The following is a 26,166-nucleotide window of genomic DNA, read 5'->3' on the forward strand; positions in this document are numbered from 1 at the left end:
ATAACAAAAGTTACAGCAGAGTCCGTAATGCGCTGGGTCCTGGATCCGGTTAGTTGGTAAGGAGTCGGTTCCAGTGACCTTCACACAGTCCTAGGACTCGGATGGCTGTAGGTGGAATGGGATGGCTTAGGCCCAGATGGTTGCTGATATAACCAGGTAACACAGGATACTGATATGCTGTGGAAACAGAGAGCATTAGACAATGCACAGAGACTGCAGATGCAGCGCAGACAGGTTAGCATGAGAACCGGATGTAGCAATGATAGATACTCGTTGCTCCGGCACTCTCCCTATGGAGGAGAGGCCAGAAATAGCAGCCAGTGCGCTGCCATTGGTTGATTGCATTTTTTGAATAATGCACGCCGTCCCTTTAAGAAGGCAAGAGTGCGGGCAGGCGTGCCCTAATAGCCTTAGCTACAGGTCTCCTCACAGGGCGCCAGGAGGAGGAGGCAGGAGGGAGGACAGAACACTGAGCAGCAGCATGAGAGGCTCGAGGTGAGTGCCCAGAGCGGAGATCAGCGGCAGGCCTGGATGCAGCACCAGGACGGGGGCCAGGTATAACAGCGGCAAATCTCGGCGCAGCGCTAGGACGGGGACCAGGTGTAACAGTATCCCATCCCCCTCTTTACACCCCCTCTTCTTCAAGCCTGCGTAGAACTGTTTAAGGAGAACAGGAGCCTGGATGTCCTCCCAAGGCTCCCAAAATGTCTCCTCAGAACCAAAACCCTTCCAGTCCACAAGGTAGTTGGTTTTACCCCTTACTTTTTTTACGGCCAGGATATGTTTTACCTCAAAAACATCATCCTCCGAGACAGGGTCAGGAGTGGTACCCGAATCCTTAAAGAAGGGACTCAAAACTACTGGTTTGAGGAGAGAAACATGAAAGGAGTTAGGCACACGTAGGGAAGTGGACAACTTCAGCTTGTACGAGACTGGATTGATCTGTCTCAAGATTTCAAATGGTCCGATGAACCGGGGACCCAATTTGTAGGATGGCATCTTTAACCGGATGTTCTTAGAAGAGAGCCATACCTTGTCTCCGGGGCGAAAGATAGGTGCATCCAAACGTCTCTTGTCCGCATGCCTTTTCATACGCTGGGAGGCTTTCTCCAGAGCAGTTTTGGTATCCCTCCAGATCTTAGAAAAATCTTCCAGAAGGTATCGGCAGCTGGAATGCCAGATGATCCGGAGATGGGAAGAGGTATTCCGGGTTGCAATCCGAAGACAATCTGAAAGGGAGACTTTCCAGAAGATTCACTTACTTGATTGTTGCAAGAAAATTCAGCTCAGGACAGTAAGTCTACCCAGTCGTCATGATGGGTGTTGACAAAGTGACGCAGGAATCCAGCCAGGATTTGATTTGTGCTCTCCACTTGTCCATTGGGCTGGGGATGGTACGCTGAGGAAAAATCCAGTTCAATTCTTACCAGTTTACAAACTGCTCTCCAGAATCTTGAGGTGAACTGGACTCCTCTGTCGGACACGATGTGGAGAGGGAAGATGTGCTGAATGAACAGGTCCGCCAACTCAGGTGCAGTTGGAAGACCAGGTAGTGGAATGAAGTGAGCCATTTTAGAGAAGTGATCCACCACTACCCACACCACAGAACAGCCAGATGAGATTGGGAGATCTGTGATGAACTCCATCGCGATATGTTGCCAGGGAGCAGACGGAATTGGAAGAGGCTGAAGCCTACCTGCGGGTAGATGCTTGGCCTTCTTCTTACGAGCACAGGAAGGACAGGCTGTGATGTACTCCAGAATGTCCTTAGCCATGGCAGGCCACCAGTAGTACCGGGAGATGAGTTGCAGAGTCTTTCTCTGGCCGGCGTGACCAGCCAACTTGGACGAGTGACCCCACCGAAGGACACGAGTACGCTCAGAAGCTGACACGAAAGTCTTCCCGGGAGGCAGCCGGACAAGATCAGTAGAAGCGACCGCGACTAACCTTGAGGGTTCAATGATATGCTGCGGTTCTTCTTCTTGATCAGGCGGTAGAAAGGCTCTGGAAAGTGCATCTACTTTGACATTTTAGTCAGCTGGGCGAAAATGAAGAGCAAAGTTAAAATGAGCAAGAAACAAAGGCCAGCGGGCTTGACGAGGATTCAGCCTTTGTGCAGTTTGGAGGTAAGCAAGGTTTTTATGATCGGTGTATACGACTACCTGATGAAGAGCTCCTTCTAGAAGATGCCTCCACTCCTGCAGAGCCAATTTGATAGCCAACAATTCCCGATCTCCAACAGAATAATTCCTCTCTGCGCAAGAAAAAACCTTGGAAAAGAAAACCACAGGAATGCATTTGCCCGGTGGACGATTTCTGGGTTAGTACAGCTCCCGCACCTACTGAAGAGGCATCAACATCAAGAAAAAATTGTTCATTGGAGTTAGGACAATAAAGAACAGGTGCGACAGCAAAGGCCTTTTTGAGAGAAACAAAGGCCTCCTCAGCCTCAGGAGGCAAATCCTTAGGATTTGTACCTTTCCGGGTTAGAGCTGAGATGGGCGCCATTCGGGTGGAGAAGTTTGGAATGAATTGCCTGTAGTAGTTGGCAAAGCCCAGGAACCGCTGTATGGCCTTCAACCCAGATGGACGAGGCCACTTGAGTACAGCCGATAACTTCTTTGGATCCATTTTTAATCCTGTGGAGGAAACAATGTAACCGAGGAAAGGCAAAGAGGATTGTTCAAAGAGGCACTTTTCAAACTTGGTGTACAGTCTGGTCTCCCTGAGCCTCTTTAAGAACAGGCGCACTTGTCTGCGATGCGAGATCAAGTCAGTGCCCATTTCAATGGCAACGACATCAATTCTTATTACTTAAGCTTGTCAATTTTAATTTACTTTATAATAATAGTAATGCATTGAAAACTGGGTGTTTTTTGGCTAAAGTTGTGGGGGGGTACAGCCCAGTTAGAGAGGTGGAAAAACTGGCATATGTTGAGGTGTAGGCTGGAAAATTAAGCAGCTGCAAATGGAGGAATTGGAGAAGTCGAAGGAAGAGGAGGACAAAGTGAGCCATTTTGCTGGCAACCTATGTGTCATCAGGGGAAGGTGGTACAAAATCCTTTGAAACCCAGGCATGGTTCATTTTAATGAAGGTTAGATCATCAACATTTTGGGTCGACAGCTGGGTCCTTCTTTCTGTCAGGATTGATCCAGCAGCACTGAAGACTCTTTCTGATAGCACACTACCAGCAGGGCAAGCGAGCTCCTGTAAGGCATATTGTGCCAATTCAGGCAAGGTGTCCAGTTTACAGGCCCAGTAGTCAAAGGGGAATGAACTGTGAGGGAGACCATCAACAGGGGAGGAGAGGTAATTTTGAACCATAGTTGACAACTGCTGTCTCCTGTCTGTTGCAATTGATTCAGTATTAACAGTCGTGTGAGCAGTATTTGAGAAATCAGTCCACAACATGGTCATGAAACCCCTGTCTCCAACGCCACTTTGGCTGTGTGCACCACAAGCACCTCTTCCATGTTGCCCAGTACGGCTCGTGGTAGAACCTGCACCGCTGCTGTGTGCTGGGAATGCCTCTAACAAACGGTTTACCAGAGTTGCTTGTTTGTTCGCCAATATTAGGGCACTGGTCCTTCTCGGATGTCTTCGGGAAAAAGGAGTCTGAAAAACTTCCTCCCCACAGGTCGTATGACTGTCCAATAGACCTTCTTCCTGGAACATCTCTTCCCCGTGGGAGAGTTTACCCTCTTTCCCAGGCAGAGACTCAGGCTATGTCGGACTACATCCAGGAGAACTTGGCCAAAAAGCATCATCACCGGCAGGAGCAGGATTCTTCTTCGTGAAGAAAAAGGATGGATCCTTGCAGCCCTGTATCGACTACCGGCGGACTGAACCAGATCACGGTAAAAAATAGGTAACCTTTGCCTTTAATTTCAGAACTGTTTGACCATCTCCGAGGGGCCAAAATCTTCACCAAGCTGGATCTCAGAGGTGCCTACAACTTGATCCAAATCAGGGAAGGAGACGAATGGAAAACAGCCTTCAACACCCATGATGGCCACTACGAATACCTGGTAATGCCGTTTGGTCTAAGCAATGCACCCACTGTTTTCCAAGAGTTCGTCAATGACATTTTCAGGGATCTGCTTTACACCTGTGTGGTTGTCTATCTGGATGACATTCTGATTTTTTCCACTGACTTGGTCACGCACCAGAGGCAAGTACACCTAGTCTTACAGAGGCTCAGGGAGAACAGACTGTATGCCAAGTTTGAAAAGTGCCTCTTTGAACAATCCTCTTTGCCTTTCCTCGGTTACATTGTTTCCTCCACGGGATTGAAAATGGATCCAGAGAAGTTATCTGCTGTACTCAGGTGGCCTTCTCCGTCTGGGTTGAAGGCCATACAGCGGTTCCTGGGCTTCGCCAACTACTACAGCCAATTCATTCCTAACTTCTCCACCCGAGTGGTGCCCATCTCAGCTCTGACCCAGAAAGGCACAAATCCCAAGGATTGGCCTCCTAATGCTGAGGAGGCTTTTGTTTCTCTCAAAAAGGCCTTTACTGTCGCACCTGTTCTTCATCATCCAAACTCCAATGAACAATTTTTTCTTGAGGTCGATGCTTCCTCCATAGGTGCGGGAGCCGTACTTACCCAGAAATAGTCCACCAGGCGAATGAACTCCTGTGGTTATTTTTCCAAGGTTTTTTCTTCCGCAGAGAGGAATTATTCCATTGGAGATTGGGAATTGTTGGCTATCAAATTGGCTCTGCAGGAGTGGAGGCATCTTCTAGAAGGAGCTCTTCATCAGGTAGTCATATACACCAATCACAAAAACCTTGCTTACCTCCAAACTGCGCAAAGGCTGAATCCTCATCAAGCCCGCTGGGCTTTGTTTTTTGCTCGATTTAATTTTGCTCTTCATTTTCGCCCAGCTGACAAAAATGTCAAAGCAGACGCACTTTCCAGATCCTTTCTACCTCCTGATCAAGAAGAAGAACCGTAGCACATCATTGAACCCTCAAAGTCAGTTGCTGTCGCTTCTGCTGATCTTACCCGGCTTCCCCCTGGGAAAACTTTCGTGTCAGCTTCTGAGTGTGCTCGTGTCCTTCGGTGGGGTCACTCGTCCAAGTTGGCTGGTCACGCCGGCCAGAGAAAGACTCTGCAACTCATCACCCGGTACTACTGGTGGCCTAAGGACATTCAGGAGTACGTCACAGCCTGTCCTTCCTGTGCCCGTAACAAGACTGCCTAACACCTACCTGCAGGTAGGCTTCAGCCTCTTCCAATTCCATCTGCTCCCTGGCAACACATCGTGTTGGACTTCATCACAGATCTTCTGATCTCATCTGGCTGTTCTGTGGTGTGGGTAGTGGTGGACCGCTTCTCTAAAATGGCTCACTTCATTCCGCTACCCGTTCTTCCAACTGCTCCTGAGTTGGCGGACCTGTTAATCCGGCACATCTTCCGTCTCCATGGTTTCCCTCTCCACATCGGGTCCGAAAAAGGAGTCCAGTTCACCTCTTGATTCTGGAGAGCAGTTTGTAAACTGGTAAGAAATGAACTGGATTGTCTTCGGATTGCAACCCGGAATACCTCTTCCCATCTCCGGATCATCTGGTGTTCCGGTTGCCGATACTTTCTCCGAAGATTTTTCTAAGGTCTGGAGGGATACCAAAACTGCTCTGGAGAAAGCCTCCCAGCGTATGAAAAGGCACGCGGACAAGAGACGTTTGGATGCGCCTATCTTTCGTCCCGGAGACAAGGTATGGCTTTCTTCTAAAAGATGCCATCCTACAAATTGGGTCCCCGGTAGAGTTGAGCGAAACGGGTCGAAAAAATTCAAAAGTCGCCGACTTTTGGCAAAGTCGGGTTTCATGAAACGAAACCCGACCCTAGGATGAGGTCGGCCACGAGGTCGGCGACTTACGCGCCAAAGTCGCGTTTCAAAAGTTTGTTTTGCGCTCTTTTTCAGCCAATCAGGATCCACGGACACTGTGGGCAACGTGATGACATAGGCACGGGTCACCACCATCTTTCAGAAGGGCATGCAAGTGATTGGCTTGCTTTGGTGGGCGTCACAGGGGGTATAAAAGGGCGTGCACGCCGACCGCCATCTTACTTCTGCCGATCTTAGTATAAGGAGAGGTTGCTGCTGATTCTGTAGGGAGAGCGTTAGGCAGGGAAGAAGACAAAAAAACTGCTTCTGCTGCTAGCGATTTGGCCTGCACAACACACAAGTCACTGTGTGTGCAGTGCAAGGGGAGGCTATATTGTGGTGTATCAGTGGTGTTGGTTGTTGGGCTGCCTTCTAAGGCTTCCTGACACGCTGGCATTGCTGTTTACCACTGCTCCGCAAACTGCTTTTTTAAAAGCAATCCAATCTCCCTTATCCTCTCGTCACTTTGGTCACAGGCAGCTGTGCCATCGAGCGTGTCACATAGCGCTCAGATATCAGTGGGCCGCACACAATCCACAAGTGTCCAGTGTCCAAAAGTGTACGCAGAGATTCAAAATCTCCATTATCCTCTCGTCACTTTGGTCACAGGCAGCTGTGCCATCGAGCGTGTCACATAGCGCTCAGATATCAGTGGGCCGCACACAATCCACAAGTGTCCAGTGTCCAAAAGTGTACGCAGAGATTCAAAATCTCCATTATCCTCTCTTCACTTTGGTCACAGGCAGCTGTGCCATCGAGCGTGTCACATAGCGCTCAGATATCAGTGGGCCGCACACAATCCACAAGTGTCCACTGTCCACAAGTGTACGCAGAGATTCAAAATCTCCATTATCCCCTCGTCACTTTGGTCACAGGCAGCTGTGCCATCGAGCGTGTCACATAGCGCTCAGATATCAGTGGGCCGCACACAATCCACAAGTGTCCAGTGTCCAAAAGTGTACGCAGAGATTCAAAATCTCCATTATCCTCTCGTCACTTTGGTCACAGGCAGCTGTGCCATCGAGCGTGTCACATAGCTCTCAGATATCAGTGGGCCGCACACAATCCACAAGTGTCCAGTGTCCAAAAGTGTACGCAGAGATTCAAAATCTCCATTATCCTCTCGTCACTTTGGTCACAGGCAGCTGTGCCATCGAGCGTGTCACATAGCGCTCAGATATCAGTGGGCCGCACACAATCCACAAGTGTCCACTGTCCACAAGTGTACGCAGAGATTCAAAATCTCCATTATCCTCTCGTCACTTTGGTCACAGGCAGCTGTGCCATCGAGCGTGTCACATAGCGCTCAGATATCAGTGGGCCGCACACAATCCACAAGTGTCCACTGTCCACAAGTGTACGCAGAGATTCAAAATCTCCATTATCCTCTCGTCACTTTGGTCACAGGCAGCTGTGCCATCGAGCGTGTCACATAGCGCTCAGATATCAGTGGGCCGCACACAATCCACAAGTGTCCAGTGTCCAAAAGTGTACGCAGAGATTCAAAATCTCCATTATCCTCTAGTCACTTTGGTCACAGGCAGCTGTGCCATCGAGCGTGTCACATAGCGCTCAGATATCAGTGGGCCGCACACAATCCACAAGTGTCCACTGTCCAGAAGTGTACGCAGAGATTCAAAATCTCCATTATCCTCTCGTCACTTTGGTCACAGGCAGCTGTGCCATCGAGCGTGTCACATAGCGCTCAGATATCAGTGGGCCGCACACAATCCACAAGTGTCCACTGTCCACAAGTGTGTGCAGAAATTCTAAAACTCCCCTGTCCTATAGACACCTTGTACCTTGTTTTACATTACTATATAGTTTGTTGGATTTTGTCTACATTTCTACCAAAAATGAGGAAGGCTGGTGGAAGAGGCCGTGGAATTGGGCGGGGGTTGGCAGCTGGTAATGATGGTGTTGGTGGTGGATCTGATGGTAGTGGCAAGAGCAAAATAGGACCAAATGCAGGAGGTGCTGACCCTGCGTCATCGTCTGTCTACATAAGGCCTCGAACGCTTAGTTTTCTAGGAGTTAGCAAACCGCTTTTAAAGGCAGAGCATCAGGAAAAAGTTTTGTCTTACATTGCTGACTCAGCCTCCAGCTCTATCGCCTCCTCTTCTTCAGTTGTAAAAAGTAAAAGCACTGAGTCGTCATTGGAGGCTCATGTTCATGAACCACACCTTTCCTTGTGTCCTTCACCCCAACCAAGATTGAAGGATGACGCAGGCCATACTACTGATTACTCCATGGAGCTGTTTTCACATACCATGCCTGGATTATCAAGTCAAATGGTGAATTACCCAGGCCAAGATGAATCTGACATGGAGTGCACTGATGCACAGCCGCTGATGGATGATTCTGCTGGTACATTCACTCAGAGCACTACATTGTCCTCGCAGTGTACAGAGCCAGATTTTGACCCTGATGAGACTCAGGTTCCCCTTCCCGCACACTATACCACCATACACGGTGACACAGAGAAAGGTGCACATGACATAGAAGAGGAGGTGATGGATGACCCAGTTGTTGACCCAGATTGGCATCCATTGGGGGAAGAGGGTGCTGCTTCCAATAGCTCAGATGAGGAGCATCCACAGCAGACATCGACATCGCAACAGCTGTTATCTGGCAGGCCCGGAGCACTCCAAAGACAGGTTCCAAACATCAAAAGAGTTGCTGGACAGCTTGTCCAGAGGGTCAAAAGATCACAGCGTGCTAGGCCGCAAAATGTCTGCCAAAGTAGGAAGAGTGCAGTGTGGCAGTTTTTTGAACAAAATCCTCATGATCAGGCCAAGGTTATCTGTAAGAAGTGCGCAAAGACCTTTAGCCGAGGGAAAAATCTGAAAAATTTGAATACCAGTTGCATGCTTAGACATTTAACCAGCATGCACTTGCAAGCGTGGACACAACACCAAACCTCAAGTGCCACATGTGCAACTGATCACAACGAAGGTAGTCAGCAACGCTACATTGTTTCCCCCACTGTAAGCACACCGGTTAGCACAGCAGCAAATGTTGAGGTGTCGTTGCAAGGCCACAGCAGTCAGGGAATCCCACTGTTATATCAACGAAAGACTGATTCTAGGCCATCAGAAAGAACACCAACTCCATCACCATCATCAACCCTCTCTCAGTCCGCCCTGTCCACCGCTACTTCCACCATATGCAGCTCTCAAGTCCAGCTCACCCTCCCAGACACTATGAGTAGGTCAAGAAAGTACTCAGTCTCTCATCCGCGTACACTGGGTTTGAACGCCCACATTGCCAAACTAATCTCGTTTGAGATGATGCCCTTTCGGTTGGTGGAAAGCACAGCTTTCTGCGAACTCATGGCCTATGCAGTACCACGCTATGACCTACCCAGTCGCCACTTCTTCTCTCGCAAAGCCATCCCAGCCCTCCACCATCATGTGAAAGACCACATTGTCCATGCACTCAAGCAGTCAGTGAGCGGAAAGGTGCACCTCACAACTGATGCATGGTCCAGTCGGCATGGCCAGGGCCGTTACGTGTCCATCACTGCGCACTGGGTTAATGTGGTGGATGCAGGGTCCACAGGGGACAGCGGTGGTGGGACAGTGCTGCCTAGCCCACGGTCTAGGAAACAGTTGGCTGTAGGCGTTCGACCCTCCTCCTCCTCCTCCAGAAGCGACAGCTCGTCCACAGAGCGCAGTCGTACGAGCACTCCATCTGCAGCTGCCACTGTTGCACACGATGTGTCCCCCTATCGAGCAGCTAGTGGAAAGCGTCAGCAGGCTGTGTTGCAGATGATGTGTTTGGGCGACAGACACACCGCCGAGGTGCTGGCCGAGTACTTGAAGCGACAAACTGAGTCATGGTTGGGCAGTGTACATCTTGAGGCAGGCAAGGTAGTTAGTGATAACGGCCGTAATTTTGTGGCAGCCATAGCCCTTTCAAAACTCAGCCACATACCTTGCTTGGCTCACACCTTGAACCTGGTGGTGCAGTGCTACCTCAAAAATTATCCGAAGTTAACAGCCCTGCTCCAGAAGGTGCGAAGACTGTGCGCGCACATCCGCCGGTCGCCTGTACACTCCGTTCGTATGCAGAAGCTGCAGCGATTGCTCCACCTTCCCAACCACCGCCTCATTATCGACATTGCAACAAGGTGGAACTCCACCCTGCACATGGTGGAGCGGCTGTGCGAGCAGAGGCAGGCCATAATGCATTTGTGGGAGGATACACGGCCAGGCACTTTGAGAGCAGACATGGAGTTGACAGGCGTGCAGTGGTCGAAGCTGAAAGACCTTTGTAAAGTCCTTCAGTGTTTTGAGGAATGCACACGGCTGGTAAGCGCAGACGACGCCATCCTAAGCATGAGCATCCCACTTATGCGTCTGCTCATGCAAACTTTGACGCACCTTAAGGAGCAGGCGTCTGCAGCCAATGTTGATGAGGAGGAAGAGGAGGAGGGAATCCTTGATGACATTCAGCCATTGTCTGCTCAGGGACCTCTCCTGGACGAGGTGGAGGAAGAAGAGGAGGAGGAGGAGGAGGATGATGGGGATGATTACTTAGGGAAGGAGGATGCATCTCGTGGGGCAAGTGAAAATGTTGGCATGGCAAGGTCTGGTACAGGGTTTGTGCGTGACTGGAGGGATGTGGATTTGCCAGAAAGTGCTCCTCCACCCAGCACTCGCAGTGCATCATTGACACCGGGAACATTGGCCCACATGTCAGATTATGCCTTGCGGATCCTAAAAAGGGACCCCCGCATTGCCAAAATGATGAACGATGACGACTACTGGTTGGCCAGCATCCTGGATCCACGCTATAAAGGCAAATTACAAAACATCATGCCACAGGAGAACCTTGACCTAATATTGGCTAATAAACAAGCAACTCTGGTAAATCGGTTGCTTGAGGCATTCCCAGCACACAGCAGCGGTGATGGTTCTCACACGAGCCGTACGGGCCGGGGGCAGCTTGGCAGAGGTGTTCGTGGTGCACACAGCAGAAGTGGCATTGGAGACAGGGGTTTCATGACAATGTTGTGGACTGATTTTTCAAATACCGCTCACACAACTGGTAATACTGCATCGATGGAAAGTGACAGGAGACAGCAGTTGTCAACTATGGTTACAAACTACTTTTCCTCCCATATCGATGTTCTCCCACACAGGTCATTCCCCTTTGACTATTGGGCCGCTAAACTGGACACCTGGCCTGAATTGGCCCAATATGCCTTACAGGAGCTCGCTTGCCCAGCTGCAAGTGTGCTATTGGAAAGAGTCTTCAGTGCAGCTGGATCAATCCTGACAGAAAAAAGGACCCGTCTGTCTACCCAAAATGTGGATGATCTAACCTTCATTAAAATGAACCACGCATGGGTTTCCAAGGATTTTGTCCCACCTTCCCCTGATGACACATAGGGTGACAGAAAAATGGCTTGCTTTGGTCCACCTCTTCCTGGTACTTCACCTATTTCGCCTTTTGCATCAGTTGAATGTCCAACATCAACATATGCCACTTTCTAAAACTCCCTAACTGTGCTGCCTCCCCCCCCATGGCCGGGGTCACCACCTAGCGCACGACACCGTGCGAGTGCCGTTGCCCTGGACAGGTGGGTAGGCCGACTCTTGGGCGCGGGCACTGGCACAGGGTCCCTCATAGTGCAATCAAGTGTCTCTGACGGTGGTGGTGCACACCCGCCGTCAGACACACCGCTGTACTATGAGGGGCCCAGTGCCAGTACCGACGCCCACGAGTGTGCCCCCCTTGTTTGGCCAGGGCCCCAGCATTTGCAATCTTTCCCTCTCCCTGCTCCTCCGCTGTGCAATCTGGGCCGTCAAATCCATACTGTGCCTGACACCGTCTGAGCCTGCCTCCTGATGTATAGACATATATTTTGAATGTGTACGCTATCCATACATGTTATCCGGGGATACGGTAGCCCTTCTAACCTTTGTGCAATGATGTGCAATCCATACTGGGCCTAACACCGTCTGAGCCTGCCTCATGCTGTATAGACATATATTTTGAATGTGTACGCTATCCATACATGTTATCCAGGGATACGGTACCCTTTCTAACCTTTGTGCAATGACGTGCAATCCATACTGGGCCTAACACCGTCTGAGCCTGCCTCATGCTGTATAGACATATATTTTGAATGTGTACGCTATCCATACATGTTATCCAGGGATACGGTACCCTTTCTAACCTTTGTGCAATGACGTGCAATCCATACTGGGCCTAACACCGTCTGAGCCTGCCTCATGCTGTATAGACATATATTTTGAATGTGTACGCTATCCATACATGTTATCCGGGGATACGGTACCCTTTCTAACCTTTGTGCAATGACGTGCAATCCATACTGGGCCTAACACCGTCTGAGCCTGCTTCATGCTGTATAGACATATATTTTGAATGTGTACGCTATCCATACATGTTATCCGGGGATACGGTACCCCTTCTAACCTTTGTGCAATGACGTGCAATCCATACTGGGCCTAACACCGTCTGAGCCTGCCTCATGCTGTATAGACATATATTTTGAATGTGTACGCTATCCATACATGTTATCCGGGGATACGGTACCCCTTCTAACCTTTCTGCAATGACGTGCAATCCATACTGGGCCTAACACCGTCTGAGCCTGCCTCATGCTGTATAGACATATATTTTGAATGTGTACGCTATCCATACATGTTATCCGGGGATACGGTACCCCTTCTAACCTTTGTGCAATGACGTGCAATCCATACTGGGCCTAACACCATCTGAGCCTGCCTCATGCTGTATAGACATATATTTTGAATGTGTACGCTATCCATACATGTTATCCAGGGATACGGTACCCTTTCTAACCTTTGTGCAATGACGTGCAATCCATACTGGGCCTAACACCGTCTGAGCCTGCCTCATGCTGTATAGACATATATTTTGAATGTGTACGCTATCCATACATGTTATCCGGGGATACGGTACCCCTTCTAACCTTTGTGCAATGACGTGCAATCCATACTGGGCCTAACACCGTCTGAGCCTGCCTCATGCTGTATAGACATATATTTTGAATGTGTACGCTATCCATACATGTTATCCAGGGATACGGTACCCTTTCTAACCTTTGTGCAATGACGTGCAATCCATACTGGGCCTAACACCGTCTGAGCCTGCCTCATGCTGTATAGACATATATTTTTTGAATGTGTACGCTATCCATACGTGTTATCCGGGGATACGGTACCCCTTCTAACCTTTGTGCAATGACGTGCAATCCATACTGGGCCTAACACCGTCTGAGCCTGCCTCATGCTGTATAGACATATATTTTGAATGTGTACGCTATCCATACATGTTATCCGGGGATACGGTACCCCTTCTAACCTTTCTGCAATGACGTGCAATCCATACTGGGCCTAACACCATCTGAGCCTGCCTCATGCTGTATAGACATATATTTTGAATGTGTACGCTATCCATACATGTTATCCAGGGATACGGTACCCTTTCTAACCTTTGTGCAATGACGTGCAATACATACTGGGCCTAACACCGTCTGAGCCTGCCTCATGCTGTATAGACATATATTTTGAATGTGTACGCTATCCATACATGTTATCCGGGGATACTGTACCCCTTCTAACCTTTGTGCAATGACGTGCAATCCATACTGGGCTTAACACCGTCTGAGCCTGCCTCATGCTGTATAGACATATATTTTGAATGTGTACGCTATCCATACATGTTATCCGGGGATACGGTACCCCTTCTAACCTTTGTGCAATGACGTGCAATCCATACTGGGCCTAACACCGTCTGAGCCTGCCTCATGCTGTATAGACATATATTTTGAATGTGTACGCTATCCATACATGTTATCCGGGGATACGGTACCCTTTCTAACCTTTGTGCAATGACGTGCAATCCATACTGGGCCTAACACCGTCTGAGCCTGCCTCATGCTGTATAGACATATATTTTGAATGTGTACGCTATCCATACATGTTATCCGGGGATACGGTACCCCTTCTAACCTTTCTGCAATGACGTGCAATCCATACTGGGCCTAACACCGTCTGAGCCTGCCTCATGCTGTATAGACATATATTTTGAATGTGTACGCTATCCATACATGTTATCCGGGGATACGGTACCCTTTCTAACCTTTGTGCAATGACGTGCAATCCATACTGGGCCTAACACCGTCTGAGCCTGCCTCATGCTGTATAGACATATATTTTGAATGTGTACGCTATCCATACATGTTATCCGGGGATACGGTACCCCTTCTAACCTTTGTGCAATGACGTGCAATCCATACTGGGCCTAACACCGTCTGAGCCTGCCTCATGCTGTATAGACATATATTTTGAATGTGTATGCTATCCATACATGTTATCCGGGGATACGGTACCCCTTCTAACCTTTGTGCAATGACGTGCAATCCATACTGGGCCTAACACCATCTGAGCCTGCCTCATGCTGTATAGACATATATTTTGAATGTGTACGCTATCCATACATGTTATCCGGGGATACGGTACCCCTTCTAACCTTTGTGCAATGACGTGCAATCCATACTGGGCCTAACACCGTCTGAGCCTGCCTCATGCTGTATAGACATATATTTTGAATGTGTACGCTATCCATACATGTTATCCGGGGATACGGTACCCTTTTTAACCTTTGTGCAATGACGTGCAATCCATACTGGGCCTAACACCGTCTGAGCCTGCCTCATGCTGTATAGACATATATTTTGAATGTGTACGCTATCCATACATGTTATCCGGGGATACGGTACCCCTTCTAACCTTTCTGCAATGACGTGCAATCCATACTGGGCCTAACACCGTCTGAGCCTGCCTCATGCTGTATAGACATATATTTTGAATGTGTACGCTATCCATACATGTTATCCGGGGATACGGTACCCTTTCTAACCTTTGTGCAATGACGTGCAATCCATACTGGGCCTAACACTGTCTGAGCCTGCCTCATGCTGTATAGACATATATTTTGAATGTGTACGCTATCCATACATGTTATCCGGGGATACGGTACCCCTTCTAACCATTGTGCAATGACGTGCAATCCATACTGGGCCTAACACCGTCTGAGCCTGCCTCATGCTGTATAGACATATATTTTGAATGTGTACGCTATCCATACATGTTATCCAGGGATATGGTACCCTTTCTAACGTTTGTGCAATGACGTGCAATCCATACTGGGCCTAACAGCGTCTGAGCCTGCCTCATGCTGTATAGACATATATTTTGAATGTGTACGCTATCCATACATGTTATCCGGGGATACGGTACCCCTTCTAACCTTTGTGCAATGATGTGCAATCCATACTGGGCCTAACACCATCTGAGCCTGCCTCATGCTGTATAGACATATATTTTGAATGTGTACGCTATCCATACATGTTATCCGGGGATACGGTACCCTTTCTAACCTTTGTGCAATGATGTGCAATCCATACTGGGCCTAACACCGTCTGAGCCTGCCTCATGCTGTATAGACATATATTTTGAATGTGTACGCTATCCATACATGTTATCCGGGGATACGGTACCCTTTCTAACCTTTGTGCAATGACGTGCAATCCATACTGGGCCTAACACCGTCTGAGCCTGCCTCATGCTGTATAGACATATATTTTGAATGTGTACGCTATCCATACATGTTATCCGGGGATACGGTACCCCTTCTAACCTTTGTGCAATGACGTGCAATCCATACTGGGCCTAACACCGTCTGAGCCTGCCTCATGCTGTATAGACATATATTTTGAATGTGTACGCTATCCATACATATTATCCGGGGATACGGTACCCCTTCTAACCTTTGTGCAATGACGTGCAATCCATACTGGGCCTAACACCGTCTGAGCCTGCCTCATGCTGTATAGACATATATTTTGAATGTGTACGCTATCCATACATGTTATCCGTGGATACGGTACCCTTTCTAACCTTTGTGCAATGACGTGCAATCCATACTGGGCCTAACACCGTCTGAGCCTGCCTCATGCTGTATAGACATATATTTTGAATGTGTACGCTATCCATACATGTTATCCAGGGATACGGTACCCTTTCTAACCTTTGTGCAATGACGTGCAATCCATACTGGGCCTAACACCGTCTGAGCCTGCCTCATGCTGTATAGACATATATTTTGAATGTGCGCGCTATCCATACATGTTATCCGGGGATACGGTACCCCTTCTAACCTTGGTGCAATGACGTGCAATCCATACTGGGCCTAACACCGTCTGAGCCTGCCTCATGCTGTATAGACATATATTTTGAATGTGTACGCTATCCATACATGTTATCCGGGGATACGGTACCCTTTCTAACCTTTGTGCAATGACGTGCAATCCATACTGGGCCTAACACCGTCTGAGCCTGCCTCATGCTGTATAGACATATATTTTGAATGTGTACGCTATCCATACATGTTATCCGGGGATACGGTACCCCTTCTAACCTTTGTGCAATGACGTGCAATCCATACTGGGCCTAACACCGTCTGAGCCTGCCTCATGCTGTATAGACATATATTTTGAATGTGTACGCTATCCATACATGTTATCCAGGGATACAGTACCCTTTCTAACCTTTGTGCAATGACGTGCAATCCATACTGGGCCTAACACCGTCTGAGCCTGCCTCATGCTGTATAGACATATATTTTGAATGTGTACGCTATCCATACATGTTATCCGGGGATACGGTACCCCTTCTAACCTTTGTGCAATGACGTGCAATCCATACTGGGCCTAACACCATCTGAGCCTGCCTCATGCTGTATAGACATATATTTTGAATGTGTACGCTATCCATACATGTTATCCGGGGATACGGTACCCTTTCTAACCTTTGTGCAATGACGTGCAATCCATACTGGGCCTAACACCGTCTGAGCCTGCCTCATGCTGTATAGACATATATTTTGAATGTGTATGCTATCCATACATGTTATCCAGGGATACGGTACCCTTTCTAACCTTTGTGCAATGACGTGCAATCCATACTGGGCCTAACACCGTCTGAGCCTGCCTCATGCTGTATAGACATATATTTTGAATGTGTACGCTATCCATACATGTTATCCAGGGATACGGTACCCTTTCTAACCTTTGTGCAATCACGTGCAATCCATACTGGGCGTGAGAACGGCTGGCGAGCTGTTAAGCAAGCTACAGCACCTGTCCAGACAAGTACAGGGATTCCCTAGCGAGGAGACTTATTTGATTGTTTTCTATGTTGGGACAGCAATTTTTGGGGAGCACTATACTCTGGAGAAAGATAGATGGGGCCCACCATACACTGGAACATTCCAAAGGTGGACATCAGACACTGGAGCAGCATTTACAGGGCCCATTATACACTAGAGCATTAGAAATGGGGCCCATTATGTTTGGAGCATTATTTGGGCCCATAAGACAGTGGAGCTTCATCCATGGGGACCAACATATACTGTAGCATTATGTGGAGCTCATCATATACTGTTTCAAACATTGTATGGGACCAATGATTTTGTATGGAGAAATAGATGGGCCTCGTCATGAGATATAAAAAGTGAGGTATTTTTCATTGTACTATACCGCTATTTCTCTGCCGTATCGGAGCATGATGAGTTGTGGTATGTGTTAAAGGGGTGCTCTTTCGCCCAGGGCACGTGAAAACCTGCAGCCAGCCCTCCCCCCCCACAAATTTAGCCAAATAACCCCCATTTTTCAGTGCGTAACTTGTATTATGAAGTTAATTAAGGTGGACAAGCTTAAGTGAGAAGAATTGATGCTTTTGGCATTCAAATGGGCACTGTAGGTGTGTTTCCTGTCCTCCTCTCACTGCCGACTTTTATTCCCCATTGACTTACATTGGGTTTCGTGTTTCGGGACGACCCCGACTTTTCCCTATAATCGGACGATCTTGCTCGACCCGACTTTTGGAAAAGTCGGGTTTCACGAAACGAAACGCGACCCTAAAAAAGCAAAAGTCGCTCAACTCTAGTCCCCGGTTCATCGGACCATTTGAGATCTTGAGACAGATCAATTCAGTCTCGTACAAGCTGAAGTTGCCTACTTCCCTACGTGTGCCTAACTCCTTTCATGTTTCTCTCCTCAAACCAGTAGTTTTGAGTCCCTTCTTTAAGGATCCGGGTACCACTCCTGACCCTGTCTCGGAGGATGATGTTTTTGAGGTAAAACATATCCTGGCCGTAAAAAAAGTAAGGGGTAAGACCTACTACCTGGTGGACTGGAATGGTTTTGGCCCTGAGGAGAGATCTTGGGAGCCTAGGGAGAGCATCCAGGCTCCTCTTCTCCTTAAACGGTTCTATGCAGGCTTGAAGAAGAGGGGGTGTAAAGAGGAGGATACTGTTACACCTGGTCCCCGTCCTGGCACTGCGCCCAGGTCTGCCGCTGTTACACCTGGCCCCTGTCCTGGTGCTGTGTCCAGGCCTGCCGCTGATCTCCGTTCTGGGCACTCACCTCGAGCCTCTCATGCTGCTGCTCAGCGTTCTGTCCTCCCTCCTGCCTCCTCCTCCTGGCACCCTGTGAGGAGACCTGTAGCTAAGGCTATTAGGGCACGTCCACCCACTCTCTTGCCTTCTTAAAGGGGCGGCGTGCATTATTCAAAAAATGCAATCAACCAATGTCAGCGCACTGGCTGCTATTTCTGGCCTCTCCTCCATAGGGAGAGTGCCGGAGAAACGAGTATCTATCATTGCTACATCCGGTTCTCATGCTAACCTGTCTGCGCTGCATCTGCAGTCTCTGTGCATTGTCTAATGCTCTCTGTTTCCACAGCATATCAGTATCCTGTGTTACCTGGTTATATCAGCAACCATCTGGGCCTAAGCCATCCCGTTCCGCCTACAGCCATCCGAGTCCAAGGACTGTGTGAAGGTCACTTTAACCGACTCCTTACCAACTAACCGGATCCAGGACCCAGCGCATTACGGACTCTGCTGCAACCTTTGTTTTCCCTTTTGGTCCCGCTGGGACAGCTGCCACGTGTTCGGGGTCTAAATGGAGATAGCACCTATGTCCTCCGAGTATTCCATTCTGGCCTTCCCTGAGGGGCTTTACTACGGGTGCCCGGGGCTCACTAGTCACGCCCCTTCCCGAGGTTCCACTTAAAAAATAAAAACGAATGTGAACTTCACCATCTCTGCCTCCGCTTCCATTCGTTACATAAATAAGCCTAATGCATTTGAGAAAAAAGTCCTGTGGACCAGTAAGGTTAAAATAGAACTTTTTGGCTACAATGATCAAATGTATGTGTGAAGAAAAAAGTGCACATAATTTCACCAACCATTAAGCATCAGCGTGGATCAATCTTGCTTTGGGGTTGCGTTGCAGCCAATGGCACAGGGAGCATTTCACGGGTAGAGGGAAGAATGGATTCAATGCAATTTCATCAAATTCTTGATGCAAACATAACACCATCTGTAAAAAAGATGGTTGAAAAGAGGTTTGCTTCGGCAAAAGGATAATGATCATAAACACAAGTCAAAACCCACAATTGACTACCTCTAAAGAGACAAGCTAAAATCTGTGGCTAGACCTCAAAATAGCAGTGCATGGCAGACGACCCAGGAATCTCACAGAACTTGAAGAATTTTCCAAGGAAGAATGGATGAAAATCCCTCAAACAGGAATTGAAAGACTCTTGGCTGGCTAAAAAAAACATTTACAAGCTGTAATACTTTCAATAGGGAGTGCTACTAGCCGGTACCAGCCATTTATCCACTCTGTCATGTATGGGTGAATGACACTTCCAAAATAACAATTGAAAACACACCTCCAGAGATATTAAATCTCTTTACACGAAGGAACAAAAAGTTGGAAATATTTAATCAAATAGTACAAAATGTATTTATCATAACAATGTAAAGGAAATTTAAAAAGCAAGCATATATAGCAGCCTGGGAGAGACAATGAGTTATTCCAATTAATAATATTAATAGTTCAAAAAGTTATGTATATATAATAATGCAGTTTATTATAATTTTATATTTATATTAAGTTTTTTCCTTTTTTAGCCAAGTGAAAACTAGTGCCAAGAGAAGTCTCAAGATTCTGGCATGCATCCTATTGCTCAAAAAGAAAAAAGGTGCTAGGTGCTGGTAAGTAGATAGAAATTGGGTTGGGGTCCTTCAGTTTATATTAAGTGTATAGGAAGAGCCCCAAGATCCTACAGCATGTAGTCAGAGACAAAAAGTAATCATATGATCAGATAGAATAGACCGTAACTTACTGCATTAGTGCATGTGTAGAGTCGGTGGGCTGAGCTGGGGTGGTGGTCCCTCTTCTTACCGCGCAGAGATAAAACAGAGACAAGATGGAGGCTGATTCTGGGTGCAACAGGTCCAAGTTTATTTCTCTCGCCGTCCGTCTGACGGCCTCAGAGCACACCGCCCTTTCTTTACCTCACGGCCCTCCATTTCCAGGGCCGCCTCTTACACACCATACTCTATACTGGGGTCGTGTATGCACACACCATCCCCTCTGCACTCGCCGACGCTCCTGACAGGTCCGTCACTGTGGCCGCCTTAGGCCCATAAACCAACAGCACTTTCACTGATCAGTCGTCATGTCCAACACAGTGTCCCACACCCGGCGTCTCGTCTCTTCTGCGGTTCTTCCTGTCAGGACCACCCCCCTGACGTTCTCTCTCCTCAGTCCCCCTGGTACGGTTTTCCTCACAGCGCACAAACTGTCATAGTCCTGCTGTCACTGGAGCTCCCCCTGGGGACTGGAACTTTCTGGAACCCTCCCTCAGTATTTATAGCACTCCCGGTCCCCTGTCACTGTAACTCCGCCCCCCATGACCAACGGTTTCTAAAGCCCTAAGCTGATGTCAAGTCCTTTGCTCACACTCCTCCCTGCCATCTAATGGTCAACCCAAGGTACTGCACGTCCACTACACTTTCCGAGCTGTTTCCCCACATTAGTAACTGACAGCAGTCTAAACTGTGCAAACCTATCTTTCTCTATTCTGACACGTCCGTCCGTCCATCAGGTCACCTTCCCTACACATGGTAGACTTCAGTGTATCTACGGCTGCAACCCTGACAACACTGTTTCACCTAAGCTTCTTGCATTTGCCATGACTCGGCCTCAGCCTACACAATGTTCACCCAGTGTGCCGTCAGAGAAATATAGCGTCCCTGGCCACAAGTGCTTACCCATATGTCGGTCATTAAGTAGACCATCCCATTAGGTGCGTTGATAATGGCACGAGTCATGTTCCTGGAAATGTACTGGTACAAAGCAGTGAAGCCACAATGGGAAAAAAAGTGGTGACTGGGGAACAAGTACCGAGGAATGACTGCCGCCATGAGTTGGCGGAAATCCTCCCTGTCAACAAGCCGAAAGGCAACATTTTCATCGCAAAAAAACTGGAAATGTGTCCGTTTAGACTTTGGGACTGTGGGAGCGGGGCTAGGAACTTTCCTTTCGTTCCAAGGCCGGTGGTAGGAAAAGCTGAATGCTGTGCTGAGACAAGGATTCCCAGGTTGTGTCGTTGACTTCATCATCCACCACCGTGTCTTCCAACCCAGCACCCTGGTCCTACTGACTTTTGCGACTTAATAACAACAAAACTTAGCAGCAACTTTGTCTCATAATCATCTTCCTCCTTTTCCAAAATGTGCCATTCCCAACCGTCATCTTCTCGTGGTTGTGAATGCTTTAAGTTTTGTGCATCACTAAATGCATTTCCTCTTGTCCCTCTTGGAGCATAGACGTTGAGAAGCCACAATCAAGAAATTATGTTGTAAAGAGCTGCTTGGAGTGTCCTAGTGTGGGATCACCAGGTGGGAGGAAATAGGATCAGGATGAGAATTAAGTGATTCAGACTGCAGGCTGCAAGCATTATCTGCTATCCAGCCGACCACCTGTTTTGCACTGTTCTGGCTTCAGAAGTGGTGCACCACGCCTCCTTGCAAAGTGGGACAGGAACATATGTGTCGTGAATGGGTATGTTTCTTGTGCTCCAGCAACAGGTGTAGTCATACATGAACCACGTCCTCAAAATCTGTGTGCAACATCTTCAACACTTCCACTTCCACTTCCCTGTCCCTTACGACACGACACATTTTGTAATTGCTAAGTTTCTTGAAACCAAGTTTATTTCAGTAAAGGAAAGAAATTGGTCACCTGCAGGAGTCAGAGCAGATTTTGGGAGTTAAAGACCACCGCAAAGTAACAGAAATAGCGCAAAAGTGTATGGAAAACAATCAAATTCAATCCAGAAAATTGTTTCAATGCTATTTGTGAGTATTATAGGCCGCTGAAATGTACCCCTCAGCACGTAATAATGTTCGGGTGAGAAATTTAACCCAGCAAAATTTTGAAAAGCATTTTTGGAGGGTTATATAACACAGAATTGTACCCCTGTGTAACGCTGTGATGATCTTCAGTAAGGAAGAGGGTCCTCTATTTGTCCCTGGAGCTGGGACCCTAACTATCCCTGTCCCGGGGGTACTCTTAAAGGTAGAGAGGGCTGAGTCTCTGAACTTACTATACTCCTGTAAAAACCCTAATCTGTCCTCTCCCCCACCCTGAGTCATGGGACAGAAATGAAAGGTAAACCAGACACAAAGGCAAAACAGGGAGAACACTAACCAACAATAGGGAGGAGGATAGGGACAGGACAGGGAGGAATAAATGAAATGTGAAAAAGGAATAGGAGATAAACACACAGGTACAACAGCAACCTACAGAACTTATTTTTAAACAATTTTGTTCCCTTTAAAGGGAATCTGTCACACTTTTTTGCCCTATTGGCTGCCGGCATATACATCGGGGGCTTATCTACAGCATTCTGTAATGCTGTAGATAAGCCTCCGATGTAACCTGAAAGAGAAGAAAAACACGTTATATTATGCTCACGGAGGTGGGCGGTCTGGTCCGATGGGTGTCGCCGTCCCGTCCGGCGCCTCCCTTCTTCAGGCAAGGTCGTCCTCTTCTCCCGTCCTGTAATGGCTCTGGCGCAGGGGCACTGCTCTGCCCTGTTAAGGGCAGAGCAGAATTCTGCAGTGCGCAGGCGCCAGACCTCTCCCAATGCCTGCACACTGCAAAAAATCTTTGAAAACACTGTCTGGATTACAATTCTCATCCAGAAGAATATTTAGAATTGAGAGCCGTCAGTGGTTGATACATTCTAATGGCTAACTGAAAAGATCGTAACACATTGCAAGCTTTTTGCTGTAAGCCTGAAATGTTGCTCTGGGACCTGTAGTTCCACAAACTTTTTTTAGCTCATAAGGGGTTGGGCTTAAAGGATTGGCCGGAGAGCTGGGCAAGACTGGCCATCCACCTGCCTCCCATCAAGGGGTGTGTCTCATAGGATGTAATGAGACTGTGGTGTGATGACATGGTCTGTGTTGGAAGGTCCTGCAAGAGGACAGACTTCCTGAATAGCACATAGTGAGACCGTGTACCTGCAGAGCCTATGATGGATAACTGTGTTGGGGAAGCTACCGACCTGCTAAGGGTCTGAAACTGTGTCAGGTGGGACCTTGCTGAACAAGTTATCATACGGGACAGTGATCCTAGTAAGGCAGCTTCCCTGGAAGCCAGGACTGACAAGGAGTCAGCGTGTGGAGCGGAGCTCCTGGAAGGACTGTGACACATACCGGCCTGTTATGAATGAGTCACTGTAGGAGGCAAAAACAGAAATACTAGCTAAGTCCAGAAAACCAGAGAAGTTGGCAGCTATCGGATTGCAGACCCCTGAACCTATCAACAACAACTAGCAGTAGCCGTGGGGGGTTCCTACGGTGCCCTAGACCCCTCGATCACAGCCGGAGAACTACATAGCCTAAAGACAGAAAGGGAAATCTAAACTGCCCCAGAGCAGACCCCAAAGCAATAGGCAGCCCCCAACGTATAATGACGGTGAAGCAAGATGAAAAAACACTCACTCAGATAGAAAGATAGGCTGAGCAAATAATGGGGCCCAAGCTAACTAGATAGGACAGGATAGAAAAGCTGCTGTCTGTAATCCGCCAAAACCCTATCAAAACAAGAGCCAACAGCTGATAGGGAAAAAAGCCCTGAAGATGCTAGGCTTCAAAAAGACTATATCAGTACTCAGGTATTTTCTGAAGACAGAGCAAAAAGGAATTCAGCTCACCCCAGCAGTGAATGGCAGAAATCAAGGAAAACAATGCAAAACAAAACCAAAACACAAATGCAAAAAGTAGAACAGAAAACTTAGCTTTTGAGGAGCAGGAATCAGACTGGTCTCCTAGAATCCCTCAGAGAGATCACCAGCAAGGCAGAAGGGCGTCGGCTGCCTTATATCCAGTCAGTAATTCCCGTCACCCAGTCATCATCATCCTGCCCAGGTGCTTGGTAATCAGCCTCACTACCTTCCTTCATCAGAAGAGGGAGTTCATCAGACCTCAATGGTGAAGGGGAAAATGAACTCACAACACCGGCCAATCACAACAACACTGGTCACTCTCTCACATACCCCCTCTCTCTGTTCAAACTTGCAGAGTTGAACACTTGAAATAAACCAGGGGCACCCACGTCACCTTGCCCTACCAGTCGAGAGGGTTTTCTCAGTTGGTTTTGATCATCAGTCCCTGAAACATAGTCCATTACTGTCACTATACTCCTGTCTGTGAACAAGGCACTGTCGGACTTTGTTAACTTTGTTAGGCCTTCCCTGCCCCCAGCGGTCAGTATGCAGGTACAATTCCCTTATACCTCTAACTACTGTCTGGCCTTGGGCTTCAGCCCTTGAGTCATAGTCTGTCTGTGTCACCAGACCATTTTTAGTCACAACATCTCTCAAGTGTGCTTCTTTACCAGACCTCTCTTTCCATGACCGCCTCCAACGGTTGGTGCAGCCGTGAGACTCACTTACAGTCGAGCTTACTGTCTGTTCTGATTCTGACCTATCTAGTACATTACCGGGGCTACTGTCTAAGTCTTTCAGCTCTGTACTGAGAGTAGATATGCTACTTTCAGATTCTCAGAATCCTTGTCTTGCTGAACTACAGTATAAAGCCTCTTCTTGTTAGATGTCTTTGGCTGTCAGCAATTCCATTATTTGGAGGACCTCTTCTCTTCCCTTTTCCTTGGGTTGAATTTGGCCGCTATCTTCCACCGACTTGGCAAAGCAGTCCTGCAAGGTGCAGTCTTTCATGCCTTAACTGCTCTATCTCCTTTAGATATGCCACATGATACTACAGCAGAATCCGTATATCTCCAAGACTCTCCACCGTACTCAGAAGGAAGAATGGAACCATACCCTTTTCCCTGGGTATCTAGTCTTTATGTTCACCTGGAATTCTTAATCTTACTACTCCCGATTTATCCACCATCTCTTGCATGGCTCTACCATTTCTTCCAATGACTTTTTACACCATAGGAATAGGCACCTGTATTACGTCATCCAGGAGACTCTGAGCTTTCCTCATCTTCTCCAGCCACCTAGTAGAATCTTCATTCCTCAATCAGATCATCCACTTCATACGCACATATCTCATGTGAATGTCACTCAGGATAGCTACTCTCCTTACTGTGACATAATTTGTTGACAGTACCACTAACTGCTTAGTTTCTGGGGTCCAGCACACCTTACATGCCCCCACAGCCTTCTTGAATTCTTCATGCACAGACTTCCTGGCACATGCCTCTCTCAGGTCTTCAAGAACGTCTAGAAAACATTTAAACAGAGTCGTCTCTTTCTCTCCTGCTGTCATTAGATAACCATCTTATTCAGCTCTCAGAGCCATCTTCCACTGTATGCCACCCCCATAGCCACGATTTCTTCAGATTTCTGCTCTTGCGTTTCCTTCTCTCCAAGCTGAGCCTTGACTGCCGAGTGCTCGGACTCCAGGTGACGCCCCTTATCCAGCTGCGCGGAGTTGGTGGCTTCCATACCCGACACCTTCAACCTCTCTTGAGGCTCTGCCCGGTCACCCTTAGGTACCTCTCTACTTTCTGGAACTTCAGAGAACTCCACACTCTCCAGCTCTTCAGCATCAGGTTTTCTGGAGCCTTCACCATACTCAGCCCTAGCGGTTGCTACTAACAACGACACGTCACCTTCCTTCTTGATCTCTTCAGTGTCTGGAAGAGTACTCACATCTTGAATAAAAGCACAAGTCACAGTTTTTCCTTTATTGATATCCTTTGCGCCCTTTATGTCTCCGACAACGGGAAGAAGACTTGCCATTTGTACCCAGGTCAATGTTATTGTACTCCCTCTCCCTTGCATTAGAGTCACATTCTGAATGGGAGTCACCACT

General features: G+C 47.9%; 1 pseudogene; it reads right to left on the reverse strand.

Annotated features, from left to right (window-relative positions):
- Nucleotides 1–24,906: 24,906 nt before the first annotated feature.
- On the reverse strand, nt 24,907–25,617 carry LOC141083106 (RNA-binding protein FXR1 pseudogene; annotated as a pseudogene).
- Between the last annotated feature and the right edge of the window lie 549 nt (nt 25,618–26,166).

The sequence above is a fragment of the Dendrobates tinctorius genome, unplaced genomic scaffold, assembly GCF_039654945.1.
Source record: "Dendrobates tinctorius isolate UK_male_01 unplaced genomic scaffold, ASM3965494v1 ptg000019l, whole genome shotgun sequence".
Lineage (NCBI taxonomy): Eukaryota > Metazoa > Chordata > Amphibia > Anura > Dendrobatidae > Dendrobates > Dendrobates tinctorius.